Source organism: Rutilus rutilus (assembly GCF_951802725.1).
Source record: "Rutilus rutilus genome assembly, chromosome: 2".
Taxonomy (NCBI): domain Eukaryota; kingdom Metazoa; phylum Chordata; class Actinopteri; order Cypriniformes; family Leuciscidae; genus Rutilus; species Rutilus rutilus.
The window spans coordinates 35,148,523-35,164,721 of NC_140210.1; the positions used below are offsets into that span (position 1 = coordinate 35,148,523).

Sequence of the window (16,199 nt, forward strand, 5' to 3'; positions counted from 1 at the left end):
TTAGTCAAATACACACAACATAATGTCAAAATGCTTGGTGAGTATTCACTTAAACACAGTCGGTTATGTTTTAAGTGAACAGACAATTGAGAAAGAAAACACACGTGTAACAGTATAACGGATCCGTGCGTCAGGTCTTAAAGTGACAGCAGCCCAATATACCGACTGCCAAATTACGAGATTTACCATCTAAAAGGCAGTTTTTCCCCGTGATATCGATGTCAAAATTGTGGCCAGTGAAAATGCTGACTTTGCGCACTGTAAATTATCTTACAATAATGACAAAAAAAGGAAGAAAGCGAGAAATTATTCTAGGGATTACCATCTAAAAGGCAGTTTTTCCCCATGATATCGATGTCAAAATTGTGGCCAGTGAAAATGCTGACTTTGCGCACTGTAAATTAGCTTACAATAAATGACAAAAAAGGGAAGAAAGCGAGAAATTATTCTAGGGATTACCATCTAAAAGGCAGTTTTTCCCCATGATATCGATGTCAAAATTGTGGCCAGTGAAAATGCTAGAGTTAGTAACTTTGGAAAAATATACACATAAAGATGGCAACTTCTTGGTTCTGTAATCTGGCAAGTTGGTGTGCTTCAGAATATTTTTTCAAATAAAGACGAAGAATTTTACACACGGCACATGGCACACGAATATGACATAGTGGGCAACATAGTTTGAAATCAAGGATTTAAAGTTTGTTGATCATGCATCTCCAGCGACCGCTGAACTCCTGTCCACATTCAATTCGCATGGACCGACGCAGAATACACAGTAGATGCTGGCTACAAATGCACACTTCAGAAAGATCTCACAGCTGGATTCAACCAAGTCTGCAAGGTTTGTGAAAATAAATGTTTATTAGACATTCAAAAAATGTTTTTATATAATATAAATGTGATTTTGCTGAATGCCGACAGTAAATTAGAAAGTATTATAGCATCTGCTTTTATATAGTTAGAAAGGCAAACACATACCTTTTTTCAAATGCAGTTTACTTTCTTTGTTCAACAGTTCTATTAAACAAAATGACCATAAACAAATAAAGAGAATGAGAGCGCTGGGTGCTCAGACATTCTCAGCACTGCCAGAATAAAAGTCTGGCGAACCATCAAAATAACAGTCACGCTTTAATAAATCTCTTTATTTGTTCAAACACATCGGCCGATGCTGATATTTACTTTGTAAGTATTATCTTCAATGCATCTCACTTCACCCTTGACTTGCTTTAAAATAAGACCATTCATGCCTTAAAACTAAAGTAAGCTTTATAAAACAGCTGGAGATGGGCAGAGGACATATTTTATTATTTTGTGTTAAATATAGAAGCTCTCTCGTAAGATCCTCTCAGTGGAACTTATTTTGATATCAGTAGCATAGTGTATAAATAACTACTTATGTGACTCCACGCTGCATTTGCTCATTAGCACCAGTTATATCTGGGTGGGGTGCAAATGCTGCGTGTGAACAGCAGATGAAAAAAAAAAACTGAGCTCTGGAGAGCTGATCTGAGCACTGATTTCAGCACAGCGTCATATACGGGTAGAGGAGTCAATCTGAGCTACAGGTCGAGAGGTTTAAAAGGTTCCTTTGAAGAACTTGTAGAAAAAAGCCTGCATGCTGGCTTTGCGCACTGTAAATTAGCTTACAATAATGACAAAAAAGGGAAGAAAGCGAGAAATTATTCTAGGGAACCTGACTATTTCCGACCATTTATAATTGAACTTCCCAAATTCTCAGGTTTATTACGGTTAAGCCAAAGTGAAAGAGAAACGAGCCCATAGCCGCACCTGCCCTCGTCCATGAATCATTGCTATGCATCATTACAAAAGATAATCAAAACATAAAACAACATGCTAAAAATGAGTTTAAATAAATAGACAGGCAAGCATGATAACCAAATTCCCCCAAAGCTCACCTGCGTGAAAGTACCGGTACAACCACGTAACCGTTTACAGGAGTGGTTCACGCAGAAATTTAATAGATGATCAATGCAATCAGTTCTAATCGCAAGAAAGCATGTCGAAATGACTATTACGATAAACTGTAAATGTTAGTTCATCTGCATTCACTCATGTTGTTTTCACACGTCATGCAAGCATTTGACGTCCGTGTTTACTACAGTATGCACATCGTTGTAAATCTGTTCATCATATAAAGCTATTTCGTCTCTTCAAAAGGCTTGATTTAGGATTAGACCACTCAATTGATTATTTTTACAATGCCTTTATAATTTTTGGGGGGATTTTCAATTAAAAAAAAGAATGGACTTTAAATGGAGGGACAGAAATCTCTCTCATTTGTTTTTGGAAGTTGAGTGAAAATCTTATAGGTTTGAAACGACATGAAGGCGAGTACATGATGGCAGAATTTACATTTTTGGGTGAATCATATCTTAAAAATACAGTAAGCTGAGTCTTGGATAAAACAAACTATCGCAAGTCATACCGTTTACATCAACAATAGTCACATTTATATATTGCGATTCTAGATATAGGCCTAACGATGTATCATTACACCCCTAATACTTGCAGAATGTCACTGCAGAAATTATACATGTGTATTTCAATTAAAAAATAATGTGAACTGTAAAAAACAGATTTATACTTTAGAAAGGAACTTCTTGATTCACTTAACCTAAGTATTTTTAACAAAGTAGTAGGGATGCAAAGTTACCTTTGTCATAAAATATCTGAATATCAGCCGATATAGAACCGATACCAGTGCTTTTTTTTTTCTTTCTTGATCATTGTAGAATTTCTATGCCTTTCTGTGCGTTTGAAATGTGATACATTTTTTGTGTTAAACAATCCACTAAATACCAGGGAGAGCGGCAGGCCCATTTTAGGGGAGACTTAGGCGTATAACAGTTTGAAATCAAAGACTTAAAAGTTGACACGTTCATGCGTGTCCAGTGACAGCCAAACTCTCCTGTCTCCAAGTCACATAGCTTGCAATCTTCGCATTTTCAAAGAACAAAACGCGAAGAACAAAGAATTGTGCACTAAGCCCGAGTATGTGCAATCACAAATGAGGGACAATAGTTTTAAGTGATGGAAAGATTATCACTGAATAAAGGACTTATATTTTATCAGCAAATGTATGGCTTCAGAACACTTAGGCTTCAGGAAAAACATGAGGTTGAGTAAATATTGACAGTTTTAATTAGGGCTGAACGATATTCTGTTTTAACATCGACATCGCGATGTGCGCATGAGCGATAGTCACATCGCTGGAACATGCGATGTGAAGGGTAGTAGCACCCATGGTGTATTAAGAGAATGATGATTTCGTACCAAAAAGAAAGTCAAAATCAGCTATTTGGGACTATTTCGTCTACAAAAAGGAGAATGTTGGACTAAAAAGAGGTACTTTACCTGGAGTGTTATAAAGTTGTGGTTGTCTTTTTTTAAAAAGTCCTTTGTCTTTTATTTTTCGTGTTCGCATTTATGAGGAAAAAACAATGTTACGTGACAGTTCTCCATAACGGATGCAACCGCTCTGAAAGCGGCACTAAAAGACTGCTTTAAAACTTTCACAGAGACCTCAAACAGAAAGCACAAAGCCTTTCTTTAAAGCGAATTTCGTTTTGTATTAATTGTATCTTAATTTTAATCAGTGTTTCATTATCCAATTTCCTGGATTTAATAAATAAAAAGTAAATATAGCAGACAATAGATAATCACGACACGGAGGCGCCAGCGCCTGAACTGGAGCTTAAGCTATCATCCATGAACCGAAACTCAGCGTATAAGGTAGCCTACTCGCCTCACACACCTAAAAAAAATAGAAATATATCTATTATTTGCTTGCTTGCTTATTAGTGAAATTATTAATATCATGGAATGGTAATTATTGACTTTAGTCTGAATTGATGGCTCGCAATATCGCAATATATATCGTTGGGGAAAAAAAAACATCGCAATGTAATTTTTTTCCCAATATCGTGCAGCCCTAGTTTTAATGTCTTCATAAAACTGACTTATGGAAGCATGAGCCATATGGACCACTTTAGGATACTCAAGTCATTTTTCTTGATGCTTTGTTGTATAGAAAAGAACAGCATGAACATTCAGAACATCTTCGGTCGTTTTCCACACAACAACGTCACACTGGTGAGTGAAAGACAGATTTTTTTTTTTTTTAGGCAGACAATTTAAAATAAAAGATCTTTAACTTTAAGATCACAAGTCTCTTAACACCCAGTCAAAGCACTCCAAAACAGATGGATCTTTATGGGAATACTAGGGGTGTGACGAGACGAGACGAGATTTTTATAAAGTATTTTTAAGAAATCCTCAATTACAAAATACATGACTAGAAAAAAAGTCTGCTGGTGCATTTGAAATGTTTGAACTAAATCATCTTGTAATAAATCATTTCAATAATTCAGTCATTTCTACTTGAGTATGACTCAAGTATCTACTTTCAGTTCTACTTTGAGTATGAATTATATGCAGTAAAAGACAACAATACTCAAGCGCTGCAAAAGGTTTTGCCACAAGCTCTGACTGGCGTCTCTCCCATATGAGTCTCTTCAGACCTTAGAACTGTACATGATTTATGAGCTTCTACAACTTTTGACCTCAACTGAACTCCTTTCCACAAATTGATCATAGAAATAAAAACAGTATAAATAAAAATAAACAACAGTTTTTTTTATCCCCTTAGTATTAAGTGCAATCAATAAGTCCAACCATAATCAAAGTACTCTCTCAATATTCAAAGTACAAATAGAAACCAACATTTTCTTCAAGCTAAGAGGTGGTTACAACTACACAGCTTTGACATCGGGAGATATCTGCATGCATCAGGAAGCCACTTTCAAAAGGTATTGAAATCGCGTTTGTTGGGAATTCGTTGTTGTGCTACGAATCCTCTCGTCACTTACTCTCCTTCACGTGATCAGTGAAGATTCCTGCTGCACTACGTAAGACTCAGCAGCTCGTGTTGGATGAGCTGGATGGGATTGAAGCGACCGTTATCCAACTGAATTAATGGTTTTTATTTCTATAAAAAGCAAAACAACAGCGGATGCGTACTGTTAACGTGGCGGTGGCACATTCAATCCTAACTTCACCCTCACACTCGACAACTTTTCACCTCGACGAGAAATCTAGACACATTTTAGTCTCGCCACACCTCTAGGGAATACTCAATCAAAGGCCTTGTATAAAGACCTTGATGTTGTCCATTGGAAATGGACTGGATGCTGTATTGCTGTGATGTCATGTGAGTGACAGGTTGGCCCGCCCTTGCGCCTGAGAAGACCAGTATGTCCAGTCATCAGAGAAGAGATGTCCCGCAAGAGGGAGGGGAAGTTATTTTGATTAAAGATTACGAGGGCACATGATACGTCATCATGTGCATTGATAAATCATTTATAATAAATCCTGCAATAAAAAAAAAATATATAAGAATTGTCAGTTTTGATTTCATGGTGACTAATTTTGGCTTTAAACCTTTATCTGCTGATCTGCAGGGATTGAACCTTCCCTACATCTGCAACAAAGCTACTGCAAAAATAAAGCACAAAGTCAACTGAGAATTTCTAAGCATCCACTAAAGTACAAACAGAAAAACTACTGTGCATGTCAGAAACTATTTTAAGGAGACCACAAAAGCACAACAATCCAAGAGCGAAAAAGAATCCCCAAAAACACACAGTGGCTATCATGAGAGCGGGATTGAAATGGAAGCAAGCAGGGAGTCAAGGCCAAAAATGTACAAAACAGCAGCATAGGAAAAGCTCCGCCCCACAGAGTGCTGTAGCCACTGAAGACTCAGGCAGCGAACTCAACCCAGCACACGACAGGGAGAGATAGAGAGAGGAAATATTTGCAGCTGTCTGCTTAGTGGTTAACAGAACAATAGCAAATGTGTGTCCACTACAGAGAATTGTTTGAGAGAGGGACAGCAGCGGGGCGTGCATATGCCGTGGTGACTTTAGTTCGCTGAGGGGGGTGTGGGTGGGTGTGATCGCATTGTCCTCGAAAACACAGACACAGCAGTCAGTTTCAACTAGGACTGAAACTGTTTTTCCACCTCTCTTCGACTTCCCTCCCCACAAAGCAAACAGACTCTCGTAGAAAGCGAGGAATGAGCGCGCACACACACACACACATTCCAGCTTGTATTGTGGCATGTCAGATCCTGTCTCAGCTCCTCTGGCAGCTTGAAAATGACTGGAAAACACTTCCCTTCCTTTTTCCTTATATGTCGCTCTTTCGTTGCATTCTCTATGACATATAGGCCTATGTCCTCATTCTTTCCCAAAGCATCTGATTGAAGTGTGTGTAACCGATGACTCATTCACATCTCAGACCGTTTGGCTCTGATGCATGCATCATTTAGACAACAAAAGACTTCTGATGCACTCATAGAGAAGGGAGTGTCTAATCTATATGTGAGAGCTCTTAGCAATACTTGATTCGGATTAGATTTTTTTAATTTATTTATGCAGAGTATCACATCTTTTGTATCACTCTGTGGTCTCAGCCCATTATCATTTTAACTTAAATCATTATTTCCTGTCCATTTGTTCATATAGCAAGTAGTTTGTAATGTGCGCTGATGTACAGTAAGCTGGACATTATCACAAAATAAACCCTATTCAGGATGACAGAAAGGATGTTTTTTTTCCTTCACGAAAATGACCAGCTGAATGCAGTATTAAACAAAACGCCTTAATTGTAATCTTTGGGTACGAATATCAATGTTTCCCATACATTGATTTATTTGTGGCACCCCACCAAAATATCAACATTGACCACTCCAAATAGATTTCAGTGCTTCCCATTCATTAACTAGACTGTGGCAGCTCGAAAATACATTTAAACTTCTCATAATAACATAAAAGGTTCAGATTTGGTCGTGTTTTGTGCATTTGCTGTCTAACAAACTAAAATCAAAAGTGCGATAAGTACTTCGTTCACCCGATCAGCTCCGCGGGTTCGATTCTCAGTATCGATTCACAGTGAATGAATGCAGTGAACTCCATCTGTGCATGTGCAGAGTTTAGCGTGCATTTGGGAATGTAGCGGGCACCAGTTACGAACCATTTTCACATTTGCATAGTTGACGATTAGGCTAGAGCATTTCACTAGATTTGCAATAAGATGCATTCGTAAAGTTGATTTCCGCCAAAATAAAAGCTCGACTGACATATCTTCCATTTTGAGAGGTACATCCGAGTAAAAATGATCATTGATTTGGATCAATGCATTGGTTGACTGGATGGAGGCAGATCTGAACATGACCTTGCGGTCGACTGAAAGAAAGGGGCCTGTGTACATTATGTGTACGAAGTTATTGGAGAAGTCCAGTATATATTACCAGAGTGGACTGTCATTTCTCCAGAAAACTGAGGTATACTATTTTGACAAATAGGTCAAATAAAGTATATAAAAAAAAAAGAAGAACGATTAATCCATGCATTTTTCTGTCACAAGAAGATAATTAAGTGACATCTAGAAAACATAGTATATTTATCAAGATGAATATACATTTCATGCCAATTTGGACGCAACTACTTAACTGTAATCACAAGGAAGTGACACATTGCAAACTCAGACACAATAAAGTCCACAAAACAAGTAGTGTAGTGGTTTAGTCATAACGTCTCTAGTAGATGTAATGCATCATAATGCAACACCTAACAATCTAAAATTAATTCAAAGCAAATATTATTTTTTAAAAGCATATTTTTTAATTATTGCCCTTAAAAAAATATATTAAAAAAATGTATATTATGCTATATAGCAGACAGGATATTACACAAACATTGAACTTGAACATGTAATTGATGCCTTCTAACCTACGGATGCCGCATTTTTCAAGTTTCGGACACAGCCTGTGCGCATTACAAATAGGCCTCCACAGGACGCTGTACCAACTGCAAGAGTTCTCGTCTTCTAAGGAGAAAACTGCCATGGGACGACTCTCTAAATAGATCTGACCTAGAACAACCTGAAACTCTGGCGAAAAATCACATAAAACATGATTTAACACCACAGGTACACGGTGTGCTGAACTATGCAAAAACAAACAACAACAAAAAACACACATCTGGTCAAATGCCAGTCCATATTAAGAAAGTGTGATTCATCATTACGCACCAAAACTGCCCTGAGCTCTGGTGGGATTAAAGAGAAAGTACCCTGTGTGACATCATCAACACATCATCAAAACCACTTGATTCTAGAACTCTGGTAGTATTAGACATAAGCCTGAGTAATTTAATTAGCCAGGTGCTTAATCATCTGCGTCCCCTAATGGGATAGCAAAGGAATTAGACACCTAAGCCACTGACCATCCAAACTCTAAACACCTTGGGCCGAGATAATACTTATAGTAAGATACAGTATAACAGGACAAACTTTAACACAGTTTAAACACATTAAGGACAAGTAAATAGATCATGCTGTATAACAGATTGCTGCTGCAACAGGCAGTCAAATATGATCATCATATCAAATGCATGTGGGAGGCAATTCAGACAACAGCTGCTGACTTCTGCTCCAAATATGTGGATTATGGGAAGAAAAACAATAGCTGACTATGATGTGCCTTTATATGGAGTGACTTTGAGACAAAGTCAATACAGGTGTTGAGTAGGAAAACACCATTTAAATTCACATACCAATGAGAGAATTCCAATGAGAGCATTTTTAGTACCATTTCACCAAACATCACGCATGCTTTTTGATTCCTGCTGACTCAGGCAATGCTGAAATGTAAAGAGCAACACCATCAGCACTGGCCTGGCTCCAAACTAATGCTCAGTGAACTTTGGTACACACACACGCAGCCAACTGATCTACGATCAGCCATGTGCTTTAACCCACTATAACTCTAACCACTACCCATGCTTAGTGTGTTTAAATCTCAAAGCGTTAGGGAAGCATACTGACCTTTTCAGCATGTACATCAACCAGTCATTACACATCATAACCTTTACTTATTCAGAGAGCTTGCAGTCACACCGCATAGACCAGGAAATGGGAGTGCCGGTGACGTAACTCTTTTTAAACATCAACCTGAGAACGTTACTGCAGGTAAAAGGTAACAACTATGGGCGGAGCGTCTTTCCTTTTCCTGTCACTTCCTGGAATTTGAAATTCTAAAGTATAGTGCTGTAACCACTACGGGAAAAGAAGAGGACGTGCTTTTCTTAAACCATGCACTCCTTGCTTGGAAGAACTATTACTAGCACTGTTTCTCTCCACACAGCTCTTTCCTTTGCAAGAAATGCAATAGAACAAGCACCAATTCATTTTTATTTTGACAAATTGGTTCAACAGAGATAGAATTCATATATTGGAGTGGACCATTTTTGATAGAACTGGAAACAATTTGAGTACATAGGACTTTTGCATTTGAAAGAATAACTCTGTTATTTAGTGAAGCCCTCATATCCTATTCAACTTATAAAAAACAGTAATCCAAACATTAACTAACTCTTTAACAGTTATTAGTTACTACTCACAAACTGGATTTGAGGAGATCAACTTCAATGACAAAAATCTATTTTGGAGACTGCTGTTGCTAGTAATAAGTACAAGACTGGCTAGTTGGTTCTCTTCAAATATGTATTAAAATAAGATAAGAGGTTTAAGATTATACACACCATCTAACCTGTTCTTTAATTGCTAAATAAGCTGCCATTGACAACACGTAATGTTTAAATTGATAGTTCACCCAAAATGAAAACGGTCATCTTTTAATCCCCCTCATATCATTTAAAATCGTAATTCTAAAATAGAATTAGGCTATATTCTATGGAATATAAAAGATGATTGAGAAACATCTCCGTGTTCTATTGTCCATCCAATGGAAGTCTATGGTCACCAAAACTGTTTTGCAGAAGAAAGAAAATCATACAGGGTGAGTAAATGACGACAGACAGAATTTTAATTTTTGAGTGAACCATCCCTTTGAACAAAAAGGTATGAGGCTGTAGCATATTGTGAATAGCCACAGTCCCAACATTAAGTAGAACACCTTACTGTAGAACACCTTACTGTAGAACACCTTACTGTAGAACACCTTACTGTAGAACACCTTACTGTAGAACACCTTACTGTAGAACACCTTACTTTTACAGTTACAATTATATGATCATATCAAATATATATATATATATATATATATATATATATATATATATATGTATATATATATATATATATATATATGTATATATATATATATATATAAAATATTATGCATAATATGCAATATTATGTTAAGTTACAAAAGGTCTTATTCTGTAAGATCTGTAATTTTAGCTAAACTTCATAGACAAAATTTTGCACACTTAATGGCCAAGGTCCTGAACAGTTGTTTTAGTCTTTCAAAACTTCTCAATAGGGCTGGGCGATATGTCGCATGACATTGTTAGGTGTCGCAGGCGATACGTCCGCGATAATTAATGCGATATGGCTCAGCTTGTCAGTGAACTACGGCTCTGTGTAGTAAATGCCGCTCCATTTGAAAGCAGGTGATGGCGATTTACTACTAATCAAGGAACCGGCTTTACTGACGAGATGCGCATAACAATGTCATGCGATATATCGCCCAGCCCTACTTCTCAACATTGAAAATAACAACAAAAACTCAAATCTCCTAGTCAAAGTTACTACACTAATTTTTGCATTGATGCATACAGCAATACAATGCTCAATTATTCTGTACTGGTATGAAAAACTCTTCAGATCCTGATATCAATCAATCATAGAAGTGGTCTAAATATTTATATTAAAAAAATTATTTAATGTTTTTTTTACATATCTTCTGTTAAAGTCTCAAAATCCAAAAATAAATAAATAAATAAATCCAATCATTGCATTAGGTCCAAATGCAATGAAACAATGTCCTACCTGCCTGTCAGCCTATGTTTTTCCATACCTCCATGCACCCTGCTCACGCAGACATCACATGCCATCAGCGCGTTCCATGAGGATATGCAGAGCTGTAGACAAACAGTCACAGACGCCGCAAACAAACAGCAGCAACCTTTTACAGTTCCTCCTGAACCAAAACAACGAGCTTTTGCTGCGTTCACGCCATGTCATAACCGTAATTTAGAGATGGCAGTTCCTGTGACGTTCTGCTTAGAGCTGGTCATGTCCTCAGACTCAGATTATGCGTTTCTATGTCAATACCATCATTGTCTAAATGAATCTGCAAAGTAGTCAGGTGGTACAAGTCAGAGCTCTGCAAGTTGTTTACGTTCAATATTATTGTAATACTATGTGCTTGGAGACATGAGGTAATTTAACACACTTTCCGCTTTGCAGAGTCTGCGTTCATGTGTTTGAGGAGGCACGGCTTTGGAGACGCTCTGAAGGGAGGGTGGGACCTAATGCTTTCAAAGCTAGCCTCTCTGAAATTGCCTACCCTACCTTTAATGCATTAGGTTCAGATTTGTTCTTTAGAGCTAGTTCTTTCTTTCTTTTTTTAATTAATACAAATCTTTGTAAGTCACTTTACTGATTTATTTTTGCATTGACACTACAATTCAGTGCTTTTGCGTACAGGTATGAATTGCTAACTGTATTTTGTAACTGTATTCATGTTACTTAAGAAATGATTAAACAGTGTTTTTAATAACAGCGCTGTGTCCTTCCGCGCTTGAAAGACACACCCTGCTCACATTATAGCCGGTCATTACAGCGGTCAAACTATTTGGTTACCCGTCATTGAGGACTCGGGAGTCGTCTTCAAAGACACACCTCCCCTCACAGCTTTTGACCAATTCTTTAGTAACGGCCGGGAGAATTGAGCTCCCTCAAAGGGTGGGGGGCGTCCCAAATCGGGCGTGTGTACACATGTACCGGCTCTCTCAGGTCAAGGTAGACGAGTATGAAAAATCCCAAACATTCCTGCTTTGAGGGTTTTTGCTCGGGGTCTGATAAGCATCATGAGCGGCACTGAATCGCGCTGAGCTTCTCATTGGACTCTAAGACTGGACGTGAGGTTAAACACACACACACACACACACACACACACACACAGTTTAACCTGCTGCTTCACACGGGTTGTGTGTAAATGAGAGTCACTGTTAACACACACACACACACACCCACACACAGGAACCGCGCCTTTCCCTTCCCCCACATTCACACCCTTTCAAAATACTAACTCAACAGGTTCCCAAACTTTTTCGTAATGATTATTGCATATACCCGATGAGTTAACTGCCTGAATTTCGCCCTCTTCTGGGAAAAAACAAACACACTAGTCGCAGTCAAAGTCAAGTAAACCGGAGAAAAAGGCTTGTTGCACCTGTGAGTCTCCGATCAGTTCAGGTGAAGCAGTAAGTGCGAATGTGATACTCCATATTTGAATCCAAAACATGTGAATAGAGCCAATATACTGCGCTAAAAATCACAATTAAACTCAAATAATATTCATTCTCAATTGGAAGTAATATAAAAAATTCCATTAAAGCCAGTAATTCATGAAGAATCACACGTATTCGTTAAATTCTATTTAAAATAAATATATAAAATACATACATTGGCTGCTATATTTTGTAACTCGTTATCAAAAAACATTGCTTTTTATAATGGTCAGGTGACTTCCGCAAACTCAGGTGTGTTAATGGGCCTTGACCCGTTTTACTTCACTGCAGTAGTGAACATTTCACACTCACTGCCATTTATTCACCCACAAATGCATTACTATCCACTTTCAATTCACATATAGAAATCATACTGACAACCGTATCAAAATACATTACGGTCCTGAAAGTGCAAAACGGAAGAAAAGTCTCACTGAGGTTTATAAACTATTGAAATCGTCACATTATAGATAAGAGGCACTGAAGCTAACGTTAATCCTAATGCAAATCAGTTTCGGGATTCATTTGCAGACATTCTGGTTTTAACATGAGCACAATTAATACAGGAACATCATAATAATATCTGCTAAAGCACATAAAACTAGAGTTCTCAAAACCAATAACTTTATCTGTTCCATTTATCCTGGATATCTGCAATAAGGTTGGGGGGGAGGAACACCGAAACGCTCCGCTATCAGGGTCTATTTCACGAAGCCAGCATTACAATAATAGAAAAAGACTATTCACTCGATTTAAATATTAACTTTAGGGAATTTCAGGAAAACAAGCTTCCTCCGTCCCAATGATCCTCACGCTCGTGCCATTTCGATTAGCACAGCAGCTAACGACACTAGCCTGCTAACATGGAGAGCTGGCTAACTTTGTTCTACTCCACTATTAAGAGGCCAAACAAGGAAAACCAGAGGACAACAAAGAAAGCCAACAGACAGATCAGAACAAACAGAAGAGTTTCCATAGTGACTACCTTTGTTTTTGGTTTCGTTAAAGTCCCGATGTGAGGTCGTGGCCTATCGAAACGGGCTTCTCTATGGCCAGTTTCAAGATTTTCCAAGCGGTAGGAAGTGATTGTAATTCCAAACGTTTGCTGCTCTATATTTGGGCGTTTCAGCCCCACGCTACGCCAGATGCATCTGTCCTATTTTATGAGCTCGCTTTCTAACGCGTGACCTGTAACGCGTTTCCCCTGGATGAAGCAAAACAAAGAAGAAACGTGATATGAACAAATTTAAGCAGTCTTTTTAAAAACCCACCAATCTATCTCGCTCCCCTTGTTCACTCCTCTCTTTGCTCGTCGTCCCACTGTGAAAGCGTCTGACCCCTCCCCTGTGAAACAGGAGTTCAGCTCACCGACACCGCTTGGGCGGGGACACGAGTCTGATTTTTTTTAAATGCCAGCGAAAGAAAAACGTAATTTCACGCCGCAAAAATGTGGCCTATAAATGTAAACGCACTTACGCGCAGTTATTCGTTGTCGTGTGAATTATCAGACATTGTTAATATGCCTCGAAACGACTTTTCGCGGCACCTGTGATTGGCTACTTCGTGCTGGATTGACTGGAATCGAGTTAGGGGAATTCCACCAAAAATGAATAGTTTATATATATAAAGAATTTAAATATTATAAACAACAATAAATAGATAACCTTGGACGCTTTGATAAAATAAACAACAAATAAATAAATAACCTTGTGTAGGCTAGGCTACTATAAGTTTTTCTCGCACAATTTAGTCGTAGGTTAATATTTATCAAATCACTCCTTTGTTAATAAATTCATCTGTCATATTTATTTCTTTAATTTTACTTTTTGTTTATTATTTGCATTTGTTTCTGTTTTTTCGTATATCCTCATTTTAGTTCTCTTATTTAGCATATTTAGCCTGTATGATGGTATGAAAATCAAATAACACTTAAAGCATCATTTAGGGTTCCTCAGATTGCCAGATTACAAGGGTTCAAGCAGTATTAATTGTGCCTTGAGTGCCTTTTGATTTGTATGAATTATCATTTTTCTTTTAAGTAGCCATCACATGCATTTTCAAGATGATCTACAAAATATGAGGTTGGGTAATTTACAAGTTTGACTCTAGTGAAGCCAGTGGAGATTATTTCTGTTCTGTTTCATTAGAATCTTGATGGATCAATTCACTTGTTACCACAGAACTGGCATTGCATTCAAAAACATGTGAATTATTAATGTCAATCTCGTTTCTGTTTGTTGTTTAGAAGACTTCCTGAGGTCACTATAGATGGATGCGTCACTTTAAGGTTTGAAAAACACACTATTTTGGAATTACAGCATAATTAAAGAACAAAACAGTGATAATTATGTGTTTGTGATAGCTGGTTCATGCTTTCAAATAAGCTTTTTAAAGGTCAAATAAATATTATCTGTTGATTAAAAAAAAAATGTGTCTGTGTTTTGTCTGTCTATTTTTAAACTTGAAATTGACACGCTGAAGGCAAATGTTATTAATAATGAACTAATTTCCTATATTTCTTAAACCAGGATGACTCATGATCAGACTTTATGGGCCAGTGAAGCATCAGTCATATCTGAACCTTTCATTTCACTGTGGGAGATTACAGGAATTCCACACCCAGGAAATCAAACTCAGCTGATTTTAAAACTCAGTTCATATGTTGAGAACTGACCTCGACACAACCAGTCAGCATGGGAGTTTGTGGATTAAAGCATTCAGTAGTTGAGTCAGAGTCATCCAATATAGCTCATATGTTCATAGGTAACTCCCTTGACCCTAGGGCACACAAAAACTTTCAGCAGCTACAACATAGAGAATTCCACAGTTGTCCATGTCATGTCACTGATGGTTAAAGTTCACATATTGGCAGCCACCGGGCAGTTTGCTGCTAAAAAAATAACTAGCCTAAAGTATAAACAATTTAATAGCAAATCAAATGAGGTTTAAGATCACTGCAACAGCTAATATTCCATTTCTCAGGCTTTATCAAATATTTAATAATAATGAATATGATGCAAAGCTACGTAATTGCTATCTTTTGGTAATTTTGGATTGTGCTTTTGGAAAGGATTAATCTATTATGCATTATAAGGCAAATAGGTATGTAACCCCAAACCCCCCTAAAACAAATATCTAATCTTTATTATGACACTTCTACAAATCCACACTGATGCACTGCATTATTTATACTCCAGTTTTAGGCCTCAACGTAGTCTGAGGCCATTAAATGTATACTACCATTCAAAATGTTGGGGTCAATATGATTTTTTTTTCTTTTGAAAGAATTGAATTATTTTATTTAGCAAGGATGCATTCAATTTATAAAAAAGTGACAACAACATTTATATTGTAACAACTGGTTTCTATTTCAAATAAATGCCGTTCTTTTGAACTTTAAAGAATCCTGAAAAAAAGTACCACAGTCTCCACAAAAAAAAAAAAAAAAAAAAATCAAGCAGCAACTGTTTTCAGCATTGATGACAATAAGAAATGTTTCTTGAGCAGCAAATCAGCATATTAGAAAAGGATCATGTGACAGACTGGAGTGATTATGCTGAAAATTCAGCTTTGTCAACAGAGGAATAAATCACATTTTATATATATTAAAATATAAAACAGTTCTTTAAAGGTTGTATCAGTGTTCCAACCAATCACCGACAGGGGGAGGGTGTTGTGAGGTTTTGAGCCAGCTTCTTCTTCAGCTCCGACTTCGCGTGCAGCCGTGCACAAGCACAAATCCTCACAACACCCTCCCCCTGTCGGTGATTGGTTGGAACACTATTTGTTTTGGTTTTGAGTGGTTGGTGAAACCAATTGTTTTTGTGTGCAGATCTCAGAGCCTAGGCTGCC

The 16,199-nt window shown here is 37.5% G+C and overlaps 1 protein-coding gene across 15 annotated transcripts in view; it reads right to left on the reverse strand.

The window, feature by feature from the left end:
- Positions 1 to 13,727, reverse strand: part of ctnnd1 (catenin (cadherin-associated protein), delta 1) — a 34,857-nt gene extending 21,130 nt beyond the window's left edge. For 6 of the 15 annotated variants that reach the window (XM_084393758.1, XM_084393754.1, XM_084393756.1 and 3 more), the window contains exon 1: positions 13,333 to 13,658. The gene's annotated coding sequence lies outside the window, so the exon portion shown is untranslated. Of the gene's footprint in view, positions 1 to 13,332 lie in introns of all 15 variants that reach the window. The other 9 variants (XM_084393751.1, XM_084393749.1, XM_084393759.1 and 6 more) reach the window with 5 other exon arrangements.
- Between the last annotated feature and the right edge of the window lie 2,472 nt (positions 13,728 to 16,199).